Raw genomic sequence first — 15,556 nt, 5'->3', positions numbered from 1 at the left:
GAGAGGAGAGGGGGCTTCCCCAGGCCCACCTGAGAGCAGAGACCGCCCAGGGCTCTTGATGGGATGTCCCGACCGCCCCCTGCCACCAGGACTCGAACCCAGTACCCCACAGATCCACCCCCATGGGACTTGAACCCGGGACCCACTGCTCTGTCCCCATGAAGCTCAAACCCAGGACCCTGCTGCTCTGACCCGTGGGGCTCGCCCTGCTGTTCCCCCATTACCCCCTGTGGGACTCAAACCTGCAGCCCGGTTCTTCACCCCCAAGACTGGACCCTCAGACCCCCACTGTCGGGCTCAAAACCTCCCTCCCTGCTGCAGCTCATCCTGGTGGAGCACTGGCAGCTCCTCCTGGGGACCCTCTGCAGCAAGACCCCCGGTTTCAAAGGAGAGGCCAGGCGGGTCCTGGGGGAACTGGCCCGGATGCAGTGCGGCTGTGGGGCCCTGTGCTCTTAGGAGCAGCCCAGCTTGGCCCGCAGCAACCCACAGGGCAGGGCACTGCAGTAGGAGGAGGAGAGCTGCCACCAGCCAGTGCCCCCTGGGCATCGCCACAGACAGTGATGCTAGCTCAGTAGCACTCCTCACCCGGGCTGGGGGCAGAGCCCCCTTCCCAATCTGGGGAGAGCACCTGTAGCCCGGCCATGTGGATATCCCGGGAAAGCTCCCCTCCCCATCCAGTCTCAGCCCCTACCCTGGCTAGCTCACCAGGTCCAGGACCAACCAACAGCTAGGGGTGCAGAAAGTATGTGCAGAGGGGACAGGAAGTGTAGCCCACCCCTCTCTCCTGGTCAGGTCCTGGGGGCAGCCTCACCTTGCTTTCCCTGCACTATGGGGTGCCAGGAGGAGATCAGTTGGCCCTGAAGCTCCAGGCCCAGCTCTCCAGCCATGCCCACGTGCAGAGGGGCCCTGCCCAGTGCCCTGGGAGAGGGGAACTGGGGCTGCAATCATCCATAGCCAGTGTGGCTTGCGGCTCTGCACTCCAGGGCCCACAGCATCACTCCTCGAGGGGTCAGATCCTACTGCAAAGCTGAGCCCAGGCTGGGCTGAAGCTGGTGAGCGGGTCCCTGCCCCCAGAACAAGCCCTTCTCAGCTCACCCGCATGCTCTCAGGTGGAAATAACTAGGTGGAGAGGAACTTGTGAGCTGTGGGCATCAGCTCTTCTGACTGCATCAGAAGAGCTGCTCCAGGGGAGGCAAGGGGGTCTACGAGGTGCGGCACATCAAGCTCTCTGCAGTGGCTGTGGATCCCTCCCCCAGTGCCCCCAAGAGCCCAGCTCTGCTGCTCAGTGAATGCAGAAACCAACCCAGAAAGGAAGCTGGGCCCAGATCCCTCCTGCTAGATGCCATTAGGGACAGGGAACCGCTAGCAAGCCCAGCCTCTCCCTTCCTAGCCAGGCATCGCCATCACCATGGCTACTGTCATCCTTCTGGTCATCGTCATCATCACTGACATTATAGACATAGCTATCACCATCATCCAACTGAAGATAACCACCATCTTAATGATGACAACCACACCCCACTTACAGCCATTCCCAATAGACCAGCAATGCTAACGAAGGCTGGTCTTGTGCCAGGCCCCCCCAAGCGAGGTAGCCCAGCAGGGGTCAGGATCCCAGCTCCTGCTCCCTCATGGTACATCAGAGGGAACCAGCCTCCCTGTGCCCTGTTCAGTAGCAGAGGCATGGCCCTCTCCTTGGATCTCCGATGTGTACTTTCATCCCTCCTGCACCAGCAGGACACAGTCCCTGCACCCCCTGCACTACCTGTAGCAGGTTAGGGGGGCCTTGGTGTTTTGAGGGCGTTGTGCCTGCTAGTTGTGCTGGTTGTGAGAAGATGATCTTAGAAATCATACAATCATAGTGAGACAGGGCTGGAAGGGACCTCCAGAGGTCATCTAGTCCAACCCCCTGCCTGAGACAGGGTCATCCTTATCCAAACCATCCTATACAGCCCATCATCTAATCTTTTAGCAAAGCCACAGTCAGCCCTGACATAACACAAGTTGCAGCCCTGCATGCTGCCCTGAGTTGGTCACAGCCCCTTCGGACCCTGAGGCTCCTGGCCCATTTTACAATCTCCTTACAAGCAAATGCACAAATGCCTTGATAGCGGATTACCCGCTCCTAATGGAGCACTGGAGCAGGTGCTAAGCAGCCGGGCTGGAGCACCAGGGCAGGCTGGGCTACTTAGGAGCAGCTTATGGCCAAAGGCTGCTTAATGGGTGAGGTGTGGGCCCAGCTTACGGCCAAAGGTTCCTTAATGGGAAGGAGTGGGCTCGGAGAGTTGCTTTTGGAGTCTCCCTTTCCCTGGACTGGAAAGAAAATGCATCTTAATCATCCCAGGTACTTAAGCTGGAGATGCTCTTCTTGAGCTGGGAGGGATTGAAATAACCGTCTCCTCACTCTCTTCCCTACCCAAGTTGTCTGCAGAGACTGCCCCTGGCATGGCAAAGCTCACCTATACCCAAGCCAGCACTTGGTGCTGCCAACTGCCCAGAGAGTACCTCACCCCTAGCTGGTGCCCTGTATCCACTGGGAGAGATGGATCCCAAAGACACAAAGCTTGCATGTGGGGTTTCCTCCAAAGACAGTGAGTGCATTGTCTTTCAGGGAGCAGAAGCATCCTGCTTTTTGCTAAGGAACCAGAATGGCTTGTAGTAGACAAGACATCCTGGGCTGCGAGGCATGTGGGTGCTGCTCTCCTCCATCCCAGCTGCAAGAGACCCAGCACATGTAACACCCTATCTACATATGTGCATGTGTGTAGACATGTACACCCATACACACATGTATGAGGATGTGTATGCACATATGCATATCTATGTTGCATAGGTATGCATATGTCTATTGGATGCATGTATAGTTTGCATATATAAAAAGTATACATATATAGTATGCCCCTTATGTGGCCTCTATAGTTACAATATGTACATACACAAGCTCTGCACATTAGAAATATACATACACTTCACATACATTTCTCTATAGTTTGTATAACTACACATCACTGGGCATCACTGGCAATCCCTTGATTCAAAGATGATCCCTACCATGGCTCACTGATGGGTCTTCAGGTGACTTGGGTATAATCTTTGAGCCACAGAACCATCTGCAGATGTTGCAGGTCTTTCTTCAGAGGAGAGTAGACCATAGGCTAGGATTTCTCTCCTTTTTCTTCCGCCGTAACTACATAATGTACACAGAAATACTATGTGCACTATATATACACACACAGGCATATATGCTCTTCACACACAGTGTACCTGAATGTGCATTATACACGTACTGCACTCTCACTTTGCACATATACATTGGACTTGTATATTTAAACATACAAGATATTTGCCCGAACATACACACATACACACATACTGTATATGCACACACACATATACACATGCATATACAGTACATACATACATAGGTATTTCCATATATAGGCGGGATGCTTCTCCCTAGTGGACCTGTTTGTATAGAAACCCTGACGGTTTCCCTTCATATTAGGTTCCATCAGCAGTTGCATGATTTTGGGGGGGATATCTAGCCTAGGGAGTAACCACTCTCCCAGCTGAAATGAAGTCTGGCATCAGCACCGTAACTAGACTCCTGGCGGCTCCAGGTGAACTTTTAGTATCGGGCCCCCGTTTGCCGGAGATAATGATAAAAATAATAATAAAAATTATCATTTTTTGGGTCCCCTTTCTGTCTGGGCCCCGGGCAGATACCTGGTTCACCCATGCCTGTGCCCAGCCTTGTCTGGCATCCATAAGTTTCAGTCCCCGCAGGTGAAGGAGCTGTTTGTTGTAGCCCAGGGAACTCTATTCCTGTGGAGCAGTCTTCAAAACCCCAGACCTTACCCCATATTCATCAAGTTTCTGAGAGCAAGAAAAGCAATATATCTGGGATCCAATGGCTACTTGCAGCCAAACACATTTATTCTCTGATTACAGCTGTATTGCCCAGACAACTCATGCTGTTAGACATGCATTGCATTTTTCTTGCTGCCCAGGAGCAGACACTATCCCCATCGTAGGAAGTTAATGCAAAAGAACAGAGGGAAATTCCTCCACAAAGCAGAGGTGGCCTTTGCAAAGAGATGTGATCAAAGAAAGCACTTGCAAAGGTCCCTGCTCGCTTACATTCACCTCCTTCTGTAGTGAGTAGCTCTTGGAAGAGTGAGCCTGGTTGGGTTTACAGGCATGGGTGTAAGTCAGGAGTCAGTCAACCCAAGGGACTGCAAATCCATGGAGCTGAGCTAGGCAATAACAAAGGTGGGTGAGAGGAAATCGTGAGGGACAGCCGGCACAGGATTGCTGCGGGTAGGTCTTGCTTGACCAATCTCATTTCCTTGTATGACCAGGTGATGTATCACCTGGACAAAAGGGAAGAGCTTGATGTCATATATTTGGACTCTAAAAAAGCCTTTGACCTGGTGTCCCATGATGTCCTCATGGAAAAATTAGGCAACTGTGGCCTCGACTACTCCACAGTCCGATGGCTGGAGAACTGGCTCTGCGGTCGGACCCAGAGAGTGGTAGTTAATGGAACTGAATCAACATGGCACTTGGTGACTAGTGGTGTCCCCCAAGGCTCTGTTCTTGGACCTGTGCTCTTTAATGTCTTTATAAACCATCTGGACACTGGTGTGAAAAGTGGACTGGCTAAGTTTGCTGACAACATCAAATTTTGGAGAAGAGTGTCCACACTTGAGGATAGGCTGGTGATCCAGGTCAACCTCAATAGGCTTGCAAGGTGGACGGATGAAAACCTGATAGCATTTAATATGGAGAAATGCAAGATGCTCCACCTCAGGAATAAAAACCCACATCGCACTTATAGGCTTGGCAATGCCACACTTGCTAGCACCATGACCAAAAGAGACTTAGAAGTAATGATTGACTACAAGATGAATATGAGCCACCTATGCGATACCACAGCTAGCAAAGTGAACAAAACTCTGGCTTGCATCTACCAATGCATCTCAAGCAAGACCCAGGATGTTATCTTCCCACTGTACTCAGCCTTGGTGAGGCCGCAGCTGGAGTACTGCATCCAACTTCTGGACAGGAGAATAGGCCTTATGAAGAGAGGCTGCGAGCCATGGGACTCTTCAGCCTGGAGAAGCACAGGCTCAGGGGTGACCTGGTGGTAGCCTGTAAGTAAAAACGGGGGTGCATCAGGATCTGGGGGAACCTCTGTTTACCAGAGCACGCCACGGGAAGACAAGATCCGACGGTCACAAACTCCTGCAAAACTGTTTTAGGCTGGACATAAGAAAAAACTTCTTTACTGTCTGAGACCCCAAGGCCTAGAAAAACTCCCCCCAGAGGTGGTGCAAGCACCTACTCTGGACACTTTCAAGAAATATTTGCACGTTTATCTTGCTGGGATCCTATGACCCCAGCTGACTTCCTGACCCTTGGGCCAGGGGCTGGGCCCAATGATCTTGCAAGGTCCCTTCCAGCCCTAATGTCTATGAAATCTATGAAAACCAGTGCTGGTGCCTTTAGGATTGCTGCAAAGGTTTACCTTATCCACCCGTCCGCTGACTTCTTCATTAGGACATCCCACCTACTGCACTGAAATCACAGGAGCTTTGTCACTGCCTTCAACGAGAGGAGAACGTGGCCCTTCAAGTTTGCTATGCTTTGTTCCCTTCATGTCACTCCAGTGGTACAAATAAGATAGGAAAGTAGTGTAAGCAGCTATCTAAGTGCTTGCTCCCGCATATAACGGAGCCATGTGACATACAACCAGGATAGCATAAACTAGAAAGGAAAGATGAGTTCCAGTGTCCACCACTGATCCCAGGCTGGTAGGATGACCCCCTCGCTGGCCCTTGGATCAATTCTCTACCTCTCTCAGCTGTGAAGGGCTTGTAGCTCACCACTTACCTACGACCTTAAATCATGACCACATCACTGCCGGATGCACCAGTCCGAGGCGGGCTGTATCATCAATTCGGCATAATGTCAATGGGCCTGAGGAACACTTCCAAGAAATGTCAGATCACCATCACTGGAGATGTACTGTCAAACCTGGGAGGCGTTATCCTGCTGCACAACAGGAAGCATGGGTAAAAATAAATAATTCCATAAAACAGCGACTCTAGGAAGCTTTGCTTTAATACTGACCTAGAGCCTCCCTCCATTCGAGTCTGTGCTTCCATCGCGCTTCATCAGAAAAAGCATGCTGATCTGAGCACTTACTGGTATTAGGTGGCAAGCCACAGCACACAGTCTTCTAAATAACTCCCCCTCCAGTGTCTCAGCACTTAGTGTAAATATGTTTTCACTGGTCTCAAAATACCTTTCATTGACACCAAGCACTTGCCAGGATAAAATCAGTGTATGTGATGTATAATTACTCAGCAATTAAACAATTTGGAAGCCATGAAGTAGAATCATTATAGGGGGAATGAGAGGAAAGGAGTTGCCTTTGTGAAAACAGAGACCTTCTTGCAGCGATTCCCATTGAGCTAATTAGTGGAAAAAATGCTTTATTTTCATCATTTTCCATTTTTTGGAGGGGAGCAGCCATCCACCCCCACACACATACAATGTTTGGGCTTGATTTCCATTCTCATTTGGATGGAGATTACAAGAGACTCAAAACACCTCTCAAAAATTTGGTTAATTAGAAAGCACACTGGCTACCCTTCCATGCAAGCTGGTAGATCTGGCTTTCGCTTCAGACTTGTATGTTCTGTTGTACTCTCTGACGCACTCAATCGCTCCTAAATGCTTGGGTTCAGACTGGAGGGAAACAGAAGCGAAGGGCAAGGAAAGGAGAAGAAATGCTAGAATTTCATGTAAATGGCTCTCCATCCCTTTTGCTTCTGCACTTAAAGTGGGGCCCTGAAAGGACTGTCAATGCCACCTTACATATTCTTTTTTAGTTCATCAGCTTTTTGGAAGACATTGTGTCATTATCTGGGGTCATTATCTGGGTTTATAGCATCTAGCATAAGAGGGGCTTTAACATAGACCAGGGCCCTTATGAACTACTGGAATTATGCATATTTAATAACAACAGCACATCATTCCTAATCATCACAGCTTATGCCCAAGGTGATTTCACTGATGCACAGTGTGCATATTGCCAGTGGGGATGCAGCTTTAATCCACAGTTTTAGACAGGAAAGACTTTGCCCATCTCATGAAAACTTTCAACATTTGGGGATTTTTTCCCCATCCCTAATCAAAGTGAAAAGCCCAAAATCTCAAAAATGTTCAGCACCACAATATCCCAAAAGTCTTCAAATCAGGACAAAATGTTTTGTTTCGATTTCAGCCCCATTGTTTTCATTATTAAACCAGACGTTACCTTACATTTCATAGAATCACAGAAAATGAGGGTTGAAGGCACCTCAGGAGGTCACATCTAGTCCAACACCCTGCTCAAAGCAGGACCAGCCCCAACTAGATCATCCCAGCCAGGGCTTTGTCCAGCTGGGTCTTAAAATCCTCCAAGGATGGAGAGTCCAGCACCTCTCTAGGTAACTCAGTCTAGTTCCTCACCACCCTCTGAGTGAGAAACTTTTTTCTGATATCCAACCTAAACTTCCCTTGCTGCAACTTGAGACCATTGCTTCTTTTCCTGTCATCTGCCACCACTGAGACCAGTCCAGCTCCATCCTTTTTGCAACCAACTTTAACGGCTGCTATGTTTCTCAACCAGAAGCCATTTTGACCCCCCTGAAGTAGAAGTTTTAAATTTCAAAATAAGACTTTTCAACAATTTTGAAGCAAGAAATCTGTCCCCTGGAGTTATGTTAGTTGATTTGACATACTAAGCACGCCCACTTCAAGTTTCTCATTAGACTGATGCTGACTGCAACATGATACCTAAACAGCAGATAGATATTAACCTCCACCCCAGATGCGATTGCAGCTGGTGACCTACCAATCAGCTCTCATCAAAGACAGAGTAAAGAGATGAGCCTCACTGGATGCCCAGAGGAACATCAATCAATCAATCAATCAATCAATCAATCAATCAATCAATCAATCAATCAGGTTTTGCAAAGTGCTATGGGAAGGAACTCCAAAGCAGGAGGTCCTACAATGAGTGTCCCCATCTAGTCCTGGTCTGTGCTGTAGTCAGATCCGGGAGCCTTGAGATGACCTTTGTAGAGCTGGCAATAGGAAGAAAGGGACGTTCTAAGGCAGAGAGGACTTCTCAACCTTGAAACGGACCTGCATGAAGGATGCCTAGCGTGTATTAGTTTTAATTTTCTTTAGGGTTTGCAAATTGTAGTTAATTTTAGCCCTAAAGTGGGTTTCATGCAAACAGGACCGGAGGCCACTCTTGTCTCTTGCCATTCTTCCTAAGAGCAAGACAACCATTTGCCTAGTTAAGCCACAGAGGTTGCTTCCCCCAGCTTCTTGTGGGTAGACATGAAGAAGTGGACAATTGCAAAGAGATTTCTTATGAGGTGGCATCCCCTTTTAAAGGAGGAGGGACCCAGACTCAGCCAGGACACAGGTCAAGGAAGGGGAGAGGGGATGAGCAGCATCGCATGACAGCCAGGCTGCATGGCAGTCCTCTGTGATGGAAATAAGGCATAAGCTTCTGGTATACAAGAGGGGAGAGAAGAGTGACTCTGTGGAGCAGGGCATGAAGCCAACTGCGGAGCTGGACTGGCCAAAGGCGAGTGGATTTTATCAAGACTTAATAATGAACTGGACTCCAGGCCGTCCAGTTCAAAAAGAGGAGTAATCCTGGGAGAAGTGAAATGATGCAGAGGGTGGGTTACTTGCCAGGACACATAGTGCCCTGAGGGACATGCTCCAGAGATGGCATCCAGCAACAAGACCTCTGAAGGGGCGTGAAAAAAAGGCTCAGACGATGCAGCATGAGAAGCAGGTGTGGACAAGAGCCAGTGAATGCTTTTGGGAACATGCTTGGCCTGGTGCCAAACATCTGCACTTTCCAGCCACAATCCCAAAGGTGCAGAGGGCTGAAGCCACATCCCTGGTGTCATCTCCTGTTTATCCCAGGCTTTTAATATTTTCTAAGCACGCAGGTCTGTGGTCTAGTGCCTGACACCATAAAAGACCTGCCAGTCACAGCGGGAGGGACCTCCAAAGTGATAAAGGGTCAAGCCTGCCCACCCTGACCAGCAATGGACTACCTTCTCAGTGCCCAAAACATGCTAGCTCCCAGCTTGCTTGGAAGACTTCCAGGGAGGTACAACGGGCTGGAGCAAGCACAGGGATGTAGAGGGACGTGCAGGTCTGCGGCAATACTTTGAATTGTATTTGGAAACAAATCAGAAGCCTAAAGAATATCGAAAGCTGGCGTATTAAGCTTCAAGTAGTAGAGACCAGCAAGTAGTCACATTTGAGGCTAAATGTAGACTTTGCCTCCCCCTCCCACTGGTATCACTAAATGGACAGCATTGCAGTAATTCAATCTGGTGATCACCGAGGAGTGGGTAAGTGATTTGGTTTCTCTCTATCAGTGGGGTACCAGTGGATTGAATGGCTGCTTTTCCATGATGGAGCCTTCATCCTGGTTCTGCCACCTGGGTTGATCTTACTTCTAGCACGGCTTTCTGCCAGGCAGAAGGTTTTCAATGTGTATCTCTTGTCTCCTGCATCAGGGTTTCTGATATTAGCAAAACACCTGGCCCAGCATCTCAGGAAATCTTATTTGAGAAATTACTTCAAGCTGATTTAGATATTAGCATTGTCATGGGGGCTGAAAAATCTGCTGAAGGAGTACAAACGAAGAGCCATGATTAAAGGCAATGTATTGCGTTGTGGGGTTATTTGTCTAGGGTAGCATGCAGGAAGCAGTGTGAGGCTTGGCTTTATTTAACATTTTTATTAACTATGTGGAACAGCATGAGAACTGAATTCGCAAATACTAAATTGTCAGCACCAGAGCAATAATACAAAGGGAAAGAGACAGAGGCAAGAAATAGTAACTATGGACAGGGAAATGTGGGCAAATGCACCTAGGGAAATAATCAGAAACATATTTTAGATCTCAATAGGAAGGAAATTAATGGAAAGCAGCAACACAGAAAAGGACAAGTCAATGTTATAGAGCAATCTGGAGGACTGATAAACTGGGCGTGATCGAGCAACATGTGTTTCCTTATGATCAAATGCAAGGTCCTACCCAGTCACAATGAGAGGGTGGGGGATGTGGCCAGGAAAGCAGGGAGAGCACTAGGAGTCATGGTGGAAGCTGAGTGAGCATGAGCTCTCAGTGCAATGTGGTCCAAGGCACTGATGCACTCCTTGGATAGATTCACAAGGGACCACCAAGCTGAAGTGGGAGGTATAGGGCGGTGGTGGGACTATGGCAGAAATACCATGTTCAATTTTGGTGTCCGCTCTTTAGATGGGTTGTTGGCTAATTGGGTCGATTATAGAAATGATCCCTAAGAATGATTCAAACGCTGGAAAATTTGCCTTACAGTGCAAGAGTTAAGGAGTTTCAGTTATTTAAGGTATCCAAGAGCACATAGCAACATAGGACTAGAAGGGACTTCCTAAACAACCAAGTCTAGTCCTCTCCTATCACATGTATCACCTCATATAGTCATGGGCATAAGCTTGTCCAGCTTCATCTTAAAAGCAGTTTTTCCCCCAGCGCTCCCAATGGTAGGCTGATCTCGAAGTGTTAGGAACCTTCTTCTAATTTTCAATATAAATTGATTTATGGCTGGTTCATATTCACTGGTTCTTGTGCCAACGGTGCTCTTCATTGGATTAGACAAACTCAAATGAGAAAGAAGGTGCAAATATTTAATAGTGATGGTAATTAGCTACCGAAACAACCTGTCAACAAAATGTGAGGGACTTCAACGTTTGAAGTCTTTACATCAAGATGAGATTTTTTTTTTCTCTGAAAGAAATGTTCTAGTTTAACTGAGATTATTGATCCTGATACAGAAATCCCAGGGTGAAATTCAGTGGCCTGATGGAGGAAGTCAGACCAGTTGATCCCAGTTGTTTCTTCTGGACTTAAAACCTCCAAGTTTCTTGGAAGTGACAGTGAACAGCAAATTAGAAATGCACTTGCATGCAACACAGTGGGTTAAAATGAGATTGGGGCTGCCTGTATGAAGCTTAATAGCAATAACAGTAGAAGTAACATGCATAGACTGAGCCATGAGTATAGGTAGCACGACACAGGGTGAATAATCCAATCCTGCTTTCACTGCAGTGATAATCATCATCTATTTGAATGTGAAATATATGTTGAAGTCCCTCACATTAAGGTGGGAGATTAATAAATAAGTGGAAGGATAGTTTTGTGGGTTAGGCATTGGACCTGGGTTTAATTCCCAGCTCCATCAGAGAATTCCTGATCCTATGATAGGATCCAGATGTTCAGACCACTGTATCTGCCCCAAAATCCATTGGCACCGGTGGAATATGGATCCACTGGCAAAGCTGGGGCGTTCTTCTCTCTGAGCCCCAGTTCCCGTCTGTGAAATGGAAGTGAAAATAATTCCTTCCATTCCCTTTTTATTCTTCTTATTTATATGGTCAGACAGCCTCTTCAAGACAGGATCTATATTTTATATATATGCACGTGTGGTGTCTAAAATGACAGGGGTCTCAGTCTCAGTTGGAGTTTCTAGGTAACTACACAAACAACACAAATAGTGAAAAAGAAATGTAATTAAAATAAAAAAAAATTGGGTGGTTCAAAGAGATATTAACTAGAAGCAATGAAACAAAGAGAAGAAAATCAGAATAATCTCCTCTGAGTAATATTTCAGAATTAGACCAAGGGATAGTCCTTAAGGAAAGTATTGAAACTCTTGTTCCTTAAGACACTTGTAACTGGACTTGAGAAACACTGAAGGGAACTTTCTTCACTGATAAGGTAATAGCCTTGGTAATCTAATGTGTTTCTTCTATTCCTGATTTATGGGCTGATATCAAATTAAACACTCATGTTATCCCAAAACTCCAGGGAGGTTTAGAGATGTTTTCTATCAGTAGCCATGGAGATGTATCTAGGAAAGCAAGTATCAAATATTTGTTATGTAATATTAAGATGTGAGATCATAATTTACTTCCTTTGTGAATGCCAAGTGCGTGAACAGCCACTACATGATAGGGCACCATGGGCTCCAGTTCCAGCAGTACCTAGATGACATGCAGCTCTACCTGTCTCTCACCGAGACAGCATACCATTGTCATCAAGAATAGCCAGTACTTCGATGAGATCAGCTGGTGGCTGAGAACTGAGCCGAACCTAAGCAGCGTACCAGTCAAACTTGACCCCAGCAGTCTTTCCTACCCAACAGGAGGGCTAGACCCGATGATCTGTGAGGTCCCTTTCAGCCCCTAACAGCTATGAAACTATGTTGGGAGGTAAAAAAAAGCACTTTGAAGAGTCTGCAGCCTTGGTGGGATCTCCTTCACCTAAAAGCACCCACCAACAATTGGTCAGTTAATCCATAGCCTAGGTATGCTCCTGGATTTGTCCCTGATGCTAAGTGCTCATTTAGCAATATCTGCAGACAACTCTTTTTACTAACCCTGGTTGGCTAGGAGATGACCTCTCATCCCAAAGGGTGATGACCTGGCTTCAGTTATAAGTGCTGTCACAAACCCCATTATGTTTTGGGGGTTTGTGGGGTGTCATGAAGATTTTCTTGTGTGCACGTCACTGATATGGTATGTGGGGTCTTCTTGAAAAGCCCATATTATTCTGGATCCATTTATGTTAGTTATTACTGTATAGATTATGTGATGCTGGCTGTACATACCTTTATGATTTTGGATATGGTTTAGTCCAGGAAAAAGAGTAGGCAAAACTGCTAGGCATCTCTTGCTGTTATGATAATAAAGCAAGGACAATTGCCACTCGCACTGGCAGATACAAGGGGCCGCTCATGGGATGTGTACCCAAGTTATTGTCTGCTTGCATTGGGAAAATGATTTCACAATAGCAAAGACATCTGCGAGAAATGGTCCACCAGGCCAGGGGAATGTCAGGTGTCTCAGGGAAAGACATCTCTGGGGAATTCTGTGAGCCACAAGCCGTTAAAATAAAGGCTGATGGGAGGGAGGAAGGGAGGGGGCTGGCAGGTATTTTAGGATCTATGTACAATAGAATCATGGTCTTGGGATCCCAGGCTTTGGAGGTTCAAAGTCTCCAGCAGCCAGGGCTGACGGGATCAGCAGGAAGGCTGATTTCTGGTGACACTGGCAGGTCTCGCAGGACGGCTAGATGAGAAGGCAAGAAAGTTTACTTGTCTTTTTATTATCTTCAAATCCATGGTCGGGGTTTTTTTTTGTGTAATTCTTTGCTTCTCGGCCTTTCAGCTTAGATCACGCATAGCCTATGCTCACCTAGGGGAAATACCGTGATCACCATGGTGGCTTCCCAGTCGCACCTGGGGAAGACCACTCTGGTGGCATGAGATAGTACCCACATTGGTAATGCATAGTTAACATTTGGCTTTATGCCCACTTTATAGAAATGGGAGACTCTTCCCTAGCTTGCTCCTGGGGCCTTCCGGCTGAGGACAAGCAAAACTCGGGGGCATCCGAATCCCAAGCCTCCAGGCTTGGGCCTGCAAGTAGGATGCCTGCCAAAGGTTTTGGGAACATCTGAAGCCCCAGATGGGGGTGGAGGATGGTTGCTGGTAGTAGTGTCACTTATGGGTCTGGACTGACTCACGGGTTTGGAATTGATTTGGCCAATTTTGCTGGGAAATCTTTTAAAAAATATATATTTTTTTCCTACATAAATCCTTGTGTTGTTTTTTCTCCTTACTAATTGCCTATGGTAAGCATGATCTCAGAAGGAGTGATATTCTAGCCCATCCCTTTCTCTGGAAAGGGGGCCCTAAAATTTCTTTCACAACCCAAAGGTTTGGGCCACCAAGGACTAACGGAGATTTCCCTGCTGCATCTGTGAGGTTCAGTATAAAGGCAGTGGAGCTGAGGTTTGCAGGGATAAGGAGTTATCCCAGGGCAAGCCTTGGTCTGTTCCTTGGGACAAGCGATGAGACAGCAGCCAGGTCTACACGAGACGCTGACAGCGCAGTAGTTCATTACTACTGTGCAATAGCTCATTACTACTCTGCAGTAGTGTCATGTGGGACAAAGCATGATGCAACACTACTGCACAGTAGTAACGAGCTACTGCACAGTCAGCATTACCAAAAAGCCATTCATGGACACTACTGCACAATAACTCCGGTTGCTGTGCAGTCATTTAGTACCTGTGTATGCAAGTACTAAACATAAATGTCTGCACCATGTAGACGCGGCCAGTGGGCAGAAACTCAGGGCTCTGGGAATGTTGGATGAGCTTGTGACAAATGCCTTGGGTGCCTTCTGTCTGAAGTACAGTCATATAATACAGCTGGGCAGGAAGATTTCACTCCCTAGGATATTCCTGTTGTAAGGAACACTTCAGCGAGTCTCTCAGTAACATGGACTACTCTGGTATGCATATCAACCTTTGTTGTACTCTACTTACAGACTAGCAAGGGCCTGAACCTTCCCTTCAGTATATTCTATGGCCTGCATAAAGAATACCTAAAAGAGCCTAATGCTGCAGGATGAATACAGAAGCCAACAACTCCTATCCTTTAGCACAAAGGTACTGTTTATCATAAAGGTAAAATTCATCTGTGCATGAAAGAGTATGCTCGCAGGTGTGAACCCATGGTAGTTGAACAAACTCCCCCAGGAATCGAAGGACCGTCTTCTGCTCCAATATGGCACACCTCCTCAGCCTGGAATTCTCTAATGTGAACACAGCAAAGTGTACGGTTAAATATCAAAGCCTGCTGCTTCTGCTTGTTGCTACTGCATGCTCACAAAGGGGCCGACTGAAGGCCAAAGAATTCACTGGTCTGCAACCCATCGATATAAATTAAATCTCTTAGTCCGGAGGCCAGATCTGTTGGCCTATGCGCAATTCATAGTGATATAACCATGCAGGGCTGCTCAGTAAACGCTTCGGTCAAGATCCAACATTGCAATGATGCATAAACCATAAAGTGAAGATGATGATGATTGTGACAAAAGGTTATAAAAAATAAAAGAAATCAAATTGATCTTCCGCAGCAAAGCACAGGTTCACTAGTTTATTATTATTTAGTTGCATTCTGGTGGGGCCTAGAAAGTTTAAACAACAGTGGATTCCTACTGTGGTAGGCACTGATTTCTGACATGGTAAGAGATAGCCCGTGCCCCAAAGAGCTTATGCTGCATATTTAACGCACTGATACGGGGAGTGATCCAGTTCCCCCTAAAGTCAATGGAAGGCCTCCCATTGGCTCCAGTGTGCTTTGTATCAGGTGCATAGCAGATCAGCATGATGCTTTAGTCCCAAATCTACAGCATAATCCCTCTGAAGAAGAAAGTCCAGTGATAATCTGATTGCTCCAATGATAGAGGATCTGAAACGCAGAGAGAATAATCGGGCCGTGGCCCTTAGCGATGGTGAAGATTGTTTAATGCTTTGGCCTTTTCAGTGCACATGGCACAGGCAGCCTGGAGCTCCAGAAGGCAGTTCTCACACTGATATCATTCAGGTATTTGCCCCTGTGGTGAAACT

The sequence above is a fragment of the Alligator mississippiensis genome, chromosome 2 (genome assembly GCF_030867095.1).
Source record: "Alligator mississippiensis isolate rAllMis1 chromosome 2, rAllMis1, whole genome shotgun sequence".
NCBI lineage: Eukaryota > Metazoa > Chordata > Crocodylia > Alligatoridae > Alligator > Alligator mississippiensis.
The sequence above is the reverse complement of the archived record's forward strand: the minus strand, read 5'-3'. Positions refer to the sequence as shown.